The following is an 8,419-nucleotide window of genomic DNA, read 5'->3' as shown; positions in this document are numbered from 1 at the left end:
TCAAGATCAAGTTGCTGATCTCTTCACAAAATTGATGATACATGCCCGCCATGATTATGTAGTTGGCAAATTGCTGCTATTTGACAACGTGCATCAATTTGAGGGGGGATGTAAATCAGTGATTTAGCATATAATTTGTTTGCTGGTTTACAACCACTGCAGGTGCACGGATCGCGAATAAATAATATAGTAGTGAGTAAAATATCGTTCCCACGAGGACCGTGTTGAGTACCAAACTATAATGACTTTAATTATTTAGACGATCAAATTGTATAGAACTATAATGAAACTTGGAGGTAAAATAACACGTTGCCATAAAAAAGAAACATTAAGTAGAGATGTGCAATTAAGGTTTCTATGGAGCCAATAGAATAAGATAGGTCGTAAAAGTTTTTTGCTGCTTTATTGAGAGTGTAAGATGGTTTCTAGGCAATTTACTGTTCTTGAATGCATGTGCTTTAATAATTCACTATAGACTTATAGGGTGATAAATGTTTTTCAGCTTAAGGGTAGTGCTTTACCAGTCTTGTGTCAAGGAATCATCTGGAGGTCAGTCACCTCACCACTCCTTTGATGATTCAGAAGCATCTAGGTGTCTTGTTCGACAAGTAATTAAAGAGAGTTTGACCAAGTTGGGGGAGATGCCTGTTGCTTCTGAAAGGTCCATTAGATGGGAACTGGGTTCATGTTGGATGCAACATCTGCAAAAGCAGGAAACTCCATCAGATACTGATTCTAAACACTCTGAGGAGGATACTGAGACCAAACATGCTGTAAAAGGTCATGGAAAGGAATTTAAGTTCTTGAAGAAGAGGGATAAAAAAACTAGCATGAATGGCATCCTTGAGAAGGAAGAAACTAAAACTGGCCCCTGCAGACTAAATGTGGGAACTGATGAAGGACAGCATAGCAATGGAGACTCCAACAGTGAGAATGAATTGAAGGAATTGATTTCTGAAGAAGCCTTCTTCCGTCTGAAAGAATCTGGAACTGGCCTTCATTTAAAGGTTTTTGAAAGTCTCCTTTTCCTTATAAATTTTTTGCTTGTTTCTGGGCCTGCCTGTAGTTCTTGCAGCACCAAATTTTTTCTGCTTATCTGTTGGATTTACTTCTTGCAACAGTCAGTGGATGAGCTTATTCAAATGGCATATGGATATTATAATGAAACTGCTTTGCCAAAGCTGGTAATACTTTGTTTATACAGTCAATTGCTCTAGGACAATAACTTTTATGTGGTTTTGTGTATGATTTATGATCTAGATCTCATGCATCATTTAGGTAACAGACTTTGGCTCGCTAGAACTTTCCCCTGTTGATGGACGTACACTGACTGACCTCATGCATTTAAGGGGACTACAGATGCGCTCTCTGGGCCGGGTGGTAAGTATTCTGTGTAGGCGTGTTGTGTTAGTATGTGTCTGACTCTTATATTATATATCTTTATGCTATATTTAGTGAGTTCATTTTGTGCAAACCAGCTAAATCAAAGCATATCACACAAGTCATAATATTTCTCTGGGAAGCATACTGCCTGATAAATATTTTGGTATCTTTAACTGTTGCAATCCTTTGAATATATCCTTATGTAGTGTAAAATCTTTTTGGAAAAGAGTTATTTCATTGAAGATTTTCATACTTTCATATGTTTTAAGTAAAATATTCTAATTTTATTGGTTCTGATCTTGTTGTAATCAGGTCGAACTGGCAGAGAAGCTTCCTCATATACAATCACTTTGTATCCATGAGATGGTTACTAGAGCTTTCAAGCACATAGTGAAAGCAGTTATTGCATCTGTGGAGAATGTAGCAGACCTATGACTTATCGGCAGCTGTAGCTTCATCCCTAAATTTCTCACTTGGATCATGTAATATGGAAGATAATGACCAAAATATGAAGGATGATTATGTTCTCAAATTGCATTGGTTACAAACGTTTCTTTCTAGAAGATTTGGTTGGACATTAAAAGATGAGTTTCTCCACTTGAGAAAGTTATCAATTCTTCGAGGACTTTGCCACAAGGTACCCCTTTTTAAAATTGTTTTTGGCTGCTGAATTTTTGAAATGTGGTTCTCACTGATAATTATTTTTCCAGGTGGGGCTGGAGTTAGTTCCAGGAGATTATGATATGGAATGCCCAAAACCCTTTCAGGAAATTTGACATCATCAGCATGGTTCCTGTGTGTAAGGTTGGAGTTCGTCATCTGTCAATCTGAAAATTTCATTCTTAGTGAGCTATTAGTAAATTCAATATGAATGAGGTATTTATGCTATGCTGTACAGCATGTAGGATGCTCTTCAGCAGACGGATGAAGTTTATTGGAGTCATCCAATATTTCTCTTGATAAAGGAAAGCTGGAGGATGCTGTTAATTATGGAACAAAGGTGTTAACTCATTCAATGGATACATAAATGCTACATTAATCCCTTTGTTTAAGTTAGACACTCATTGTTCTCATAATATGTCTACTTACATTGAAGGCACTAGCAAAGATGATAGCTCTATGTGGTCCTATCATTGGCTTATAGTCTTCTAGCTGTAGTTCTTTACCACACTGGAGACTTTAATCAGGTAATAAAACTTCTCTGCCATGTATCTGCTTTAGTTTTAGGAATTTGATTTGGGTCATTCTTATTTCCCTTCAAGCAAAGGCATTTGTCTAAATCATTAGAATTATTTGTTAAAGTGAAGCATAAAATGGTGCATTTAATTGGTATATGATTGGATGTAAAAAAGATTCCAAGTTCTTAATATCTCTAATTATAGAATGGCTATTCAAGAATCAGAGTAGATCTCAGAAGTTACTGCAGTGTGTCAGTTTCTTATTAATATGGTAGGTGTTTGCATGTTTGAGCATCGATGCAATTTAGTTCAAAATATTAAATGTTTTAGTTATATGAAATTATCATGAGCTCTAACTATGTTTATAGGTGGGTTTCCACCATTTTGATTTTTTTTTTTGGCACATCCAGGGATTAATTGAGGATATAACTGCTAGTTAATTTATTTTATTTCTTTTACTTTTTTAGGCAACTATATATCAGCAAAAGGCTTTGGATATTAATGAGAAGGAACTTGGGCTTGACCATCCAGATACAATGAAAAGCTATGGAGATCTTTCTGTGTTTTATTATCGTCTTCAACATATTGAGTTGGCTTTGAAGCAAGTAAAATTGAATATGCACTGGACTTTTTTCTTTGGGTAAACTACAAAAATTCCCCTGAATTTTGTTCTAACATACATTTTCTTTCCTCAACTTTACACTTTAGTCGTTCATGCATAAGACATGATTTTTTTTTTTTTAAATTACACTTGTCCCTGTTATTTTAAAGTTACTGCAATTTATTCCTTGAAATTTTAAACTTTGATCACACTTTAAGTCCCTGAATTGTTACATTATAAACACTTTACTTCGTCAAAATCTTGCATTTTTTTTTTTACTAATGGTAATATAATGATTAAATTAACTAATTTTCAATCAGCAGGGGCAAAGGCATATTTTAAGCCAGGTCTTTAGTAATTTACCTTTTTCTTTATTTGCCAATCATCTTTGCACATTTAATTACTGAATTAACTAGACTATAATTAATGATGCCAGAAAAACAGAAGTTCTTCAAATGAACTTCATTGTTGAATCAGTCCCTTCACCCTTATGTTGTAATTAATTATTTCAATGAGAACTGTTTTTGGCTAAATGCAATTTTTTGATTGAATAAGCTATGTGGTTCTAGTTTATTCTTTTAATTGAGTTCCTGAAAAATTTTTGTCGTTTGTTTTTTGTACTTCATTGGCTCCCTTGATTGGTCCTAATTTTTTTGACAGATATGTGAACCGTGCTTTGTTCCTTCTTCATTTTAACTGTGGACTGTATCATCCTAATACTGCTGCAACATACATCAACGTGGCTATGATGGAAGAGGGCATGGGAAATGTTATTGTTGCTCTTAGATTTCTGCATGAAGCTCTAAAGTGCAATCAGAGATTATTAGGAGTGGATCACATACAGGTTACCCTCCCTCCCCCTCTCTCTCTCTCTGTGTCTCTTCCAAAAACTTTGTAAACTCCTGCATGATAATATTCTATTAAGCTAAACTTTTTATAAGAAGGAATGAAGGCTAATTTTTGTTTGCTTATTTGCTTTTTGTCTGACAGACAGCTGCAAGCTACCATGCGATAGCCATAGCTCTGTCATTGATGGAAGCATATTCGTTCAGTGTTCAGCATGAGCAAACTACACTAAAGATACTTCAAGCAAAACTTGGACCAGAGGATCTTCGTGCTCAGGTAACCTGAAAATGCATGGTCGTGATCTATGTTGACTTGTCCATCAGTGTCCAGCTTTGGTTTCCAAGTGTTTAGACTGAGTTCATGAGATTCACTATCACTGTGGATTGTCCAGCCCCTGTACCTTTTCCTTGGCCAGCTCTAATGGGCTGGGTAACATAGTGGTTGTAAATAGCATTTTTTGTTTTAATGTCATGCGGTCTTGGCTACTCGGGATCAATCTGTTGGAGAAAGTGATATCTGATACTGATTGAGGTGCTGCATTTTCTCATGCAGGATGCTGCTGCATGGCTTGAATATTTTGAATCCAAGGCTCTAGAGCAGCAAGAAGCAGCACGAACTCCAAAGCCAGATGCATCTATTGCAAGCAAAGGTCACCTTAGGTATTGATATGGTATTCTCCACATTACTTGTTTTTAGATCAGCAACTATAGCTAGGGGTACCAAAATCTGTGACCCTTTGTTGCAGTGAATCAGACCTCTTGGTTTACGTCAGTCCTGATCAAGATTCTAGAGGAAGTGATGCACAGAAGAAACAGTGGCGTGTGAAGGTAGTATATATTGCTTTTGTTGGTTTGGTTTGCCAACACTTATATGTCCTTTAATTTCCTTGTGTGCTGCTGATGTGAGACTTGTTCCCACAAGCCATATATTCCAACAGCTTGTTTATTAGAACTTCTAAACGCAACTTGGTCTGACAGTTTCTTGTTAAGTCATCTTTTTCCTTGAATTTGAGGTTAAAATCTATTGGTCTGTTGCTAATTTTTCTTTTGAAGACTGTTGTATCGCACCAATCTAATGAAATTATCAGATAATCAAAATGGAGTTGTTAAGTTCAGATTGGCACCAGGACATCTGTCCAATCTGCTTTTTATACAGTTTCATAAACGGCAAGAGTTGCATCAGGTTGTTTGCCCATAATTGAGGGAAAAAAAAAAAAAAAAAGAAGAGGAAACCTGACATTGTATTGAAGTTCTGTAAATTGGAGTTCCCTAAAAACCTGAAATCTTGGATTGCTGCTTGTGCTGAGCATCTTAAATTCCTCAAAAATGTCATTTGAGCAAAGTCGGTGTTGTCTACTTAATTTAGCATCTTCTGAGCTATCTAAAGTCTTAACTTTGATATAATAGTTCTGCTAATTAAAGAGAACAAAATAGCAACTGATCTTTCCTTGTATTAAAATTTGACAGGTATTGCAGATCAATAATAAAGCCCCTCAAGGCCATCAAAATGAAATGGTTGAAGATGCCATGTTCCATGAAAGATTGGAAAATGCAATGTATTTGGCCAGTGGCAACAAAGAAGTAAAGGTAAACATGGTTCAATATGAAAAATCAGAAAAAGATAATGTTGTTATATACAGGCCCACAGTTGCAGTTGAAGTTGTTGAAGAAACAGCATCAGATGAAGGTTGGCTAGAAGCCAATCCAAAAGGGAGGTTGGGGAATGCTGCTGGCAGGAAATCAGGTCGTAGGCGACCTGCTCTTGCAAAGCTGAATATAAATGGTTATGAATACTCAAATATCAGAGAAAGCAGCTACAGGAGGGAAATCATTTTCCCAGCTCAAAAAACAATTCCCAGGACCATTACAACTGAATTATCAGCAACAAAGCAATCAAATACACGTGGGTTGAGTGTTGTGGAGGATTCAATTAAACTGCAGGCAAAATCTTGTGTGCCTAAAACGTCATGTTCTTCAGCAAACCTCTCTGCTATGGCTTCTAAATCTGTATCTTACAAAGAAGTGGCTGTTGCACCACCCGGTACAGTTTTGAAGCCATTGATGGAGCCACCAGAAGAATCAAATGAGAAAGAACCTGAAACCCAGACATGCAGCATGACAAATGAGACATCAATGGAGGAAATCAATATTACTTCTGTTGTTGATAATGTACCAGATGATGGTGAAACAGATGAAAATCATGATCATGGAACTCAATCAGAAAAATCTAGATCTGAACATGATGAGATTCCTACTTCTAATCAGGAAAAGTCAGATGAAACAAATGGAAGTAAGCTCTCTGCTGCAGCTGAACCATTCAATCCAGGAGCACTCTCTGTAGTTCACACATTAAACTCGGTTTCTGGGACAAGCATTTATGATGTAAGAGCTAGTCAAAGCATGCTTGCAGATCCAGCGGCACCTCCACTTGGTGCTAGAGTTCCTTGTGGACCTAGATCACCACTGTACTATAGAAATACAATATCATACCGCATGAGACAAGGTTTGCTGAAATATCAAACTCCCATGACAATGCCTTCTAGGAGCATGAATCCACATGCACCTGAGTTTGTACCCAGGAAAGCTTGGCAAACAAATCCTGGAAATAGAGATTTAAGTGTGTTCCAAATGAGTCAAACTCTATGCTAGAAAAGAGCAAGGCATAACAGGAGATATTGGACGAGGAATCCAGCAATAGAGTCAAAGATGGTAGTCCAAGAAAGACCAGCTGTGAGTCTGAGAAGGCGGAATTTGCAAGGCAGATAATTCGAAGCTTTATTGTGAATTCAGTTCAGCGCAATGTTGATTCTGGAAGTAAGCCTGTACCCAGCGAGAAGTTCGAAAGTTCTTCGGATGCAATTGTCAATGACAGTGCAATTATAAAAGTCCTCTATGGAGACGAAGAAAAGACAGACCAGGTTACTCAGTCAAATGAACATGAGCAGTCAAAAGCAATAGATGTAAATAATAAGAAAAATGGTGATGGTGAAGGTTTTACCGTTGTAAGAAAGCGGAGAAGAAACAGGCAGTTCACAAATGGGGTAACCGGGTTGTACAATCAACAATCAATCTGTGCTTCTGTTCATATAAGATAGAGAAATAGAGAAGCAGATGTGAAAAAAAAGGTGTTGTCCTTGTTATGGTGTTCTTGTGATCTGACAAAGCTCTTGGCATCACCTTATAACACAATAGAAAAGATTGAAGGACAATGCAGAAGTGAAGTTCTTATCATAATTTGTATTTAATTTTATTGGTTTTCATTCCATCTGAGTACATTGTAATAATCTCTGTAAAAATCTCAATTTTCTCTTGTTCAGAGATTTTGTTTGATCAATAAAAGGCTAATCGCCAAGTTCCATGATTTCCTTCTTTGTTCCATGCTCAGTAAAGGCTAATCTGAATTCTTGTGCCTTTCATGTGTGACACTGTGATTGAGCAGCTAGTGGAGTGCCTAAACCACAACTATTCACTGATTGTTGATTCTCTTGAATTATGTTGACTGGTAAATTGGCTTCCTACATAGCTGGACCTGGTTAACAAGACTATGGAAATCTCAAATGTTGACAGTGTGCAGTAATTTTGTGCAGAAACCACGAGAAGAATGTAGCAATTAACAAAGCTTAACATAAAAAATTATGTTTCCCGAAATTGGCCTTCATGGCCATGGTTGCTTGATTTACTTGCCATTTGTGGTTCTTGAATTTTAATTTCTCTGAGCAGTTACCAAACAGAGTATCAACAACAGCTGTGCCTAGATTCCTAAGTTGTAGACCTAGAAATAGTTAATCTAATTGTGGTCGCCCCTAATTCATACTTAGGTGAAATTAAACATTTGCTAAAAATAATATTACCTCCATCTACTTTTATCGGTGGCTTTTGGGTTTTGCATAGTGATTAAGAAATGATTGGATAAATCACTTTTATAAAAACATATTAGTAATGGACTAAATTATCCTTTATCTCATCTAATTATTTATTATATAAATATTTATTATATTTAATAGAGATACTATATAATTTAAAAAGGAAATTCAAAAATAACAGATAAAAATAGACGAAGAGAGTAATAGGCATAATAGAATGTTGTTTAGTAATAATTTTAAATTTCATTCAATCCCTATTTAAATGCAATGATTAAATAGAAAACTTGATTTAAACTGAACAAAAGGATTAAGAGTCAACAAAATAAAAATATAAAAATAAGATAATTAAATAACTAATTTTATTAAAATAAAGAATTAAATAATAATTCTTCTTATGTAATATTAGTGGCATGTTATACGTGGGCAATTATTCTGTATAATTAATTTTGAATGTTTGCTCCTCTTTATAACAAAAAATAGTGATCGTGATCAAATTAAATAAGCATTAGATAGATTTTTATTTATTTTTTAGCATTACTGTAAAATTTT

The 8,419-nt window shown here is 35.7% G+C and overlaps 1 pseudogene; it reads left to right on the top strand.

The window, feature by feature from the left end:
• Positions 1-288: 288 nt before the first annotated feature.
• On the top strand, positions 289-7,368 carry LOC131168824 (protein REDUCED CHLOROPLAST COVERAGE 3-like; annotated as a pseudogene).
• The last annotated feature ends 1,051 nt before the right edge of the window (positions 7,369-8,419 follow it).

This window comes from Hevea brasiliensis, unplaced genomic scaffold, assembly GCF_030052815.1.
Source record: "Hevea brasiliensis isolate MT/VB/25A 57/8 unplaced genomic scaffold, ASM3005281v1 Scaf355, whole genome shotgun sequence".
Classification (NCBI taxonomy): domain Eukaryota; kingdom Viridiplantae; phylum Streptophyta; class Magnoliopsida; order Malpighiales; family Euphorbiaceae; genus Hevea; species Hevea brasiliensis.
Note: the sequence above shows the minus strand (reverse complement) of the source record. Positions and strands in the feature narration are given on the sequence as shown.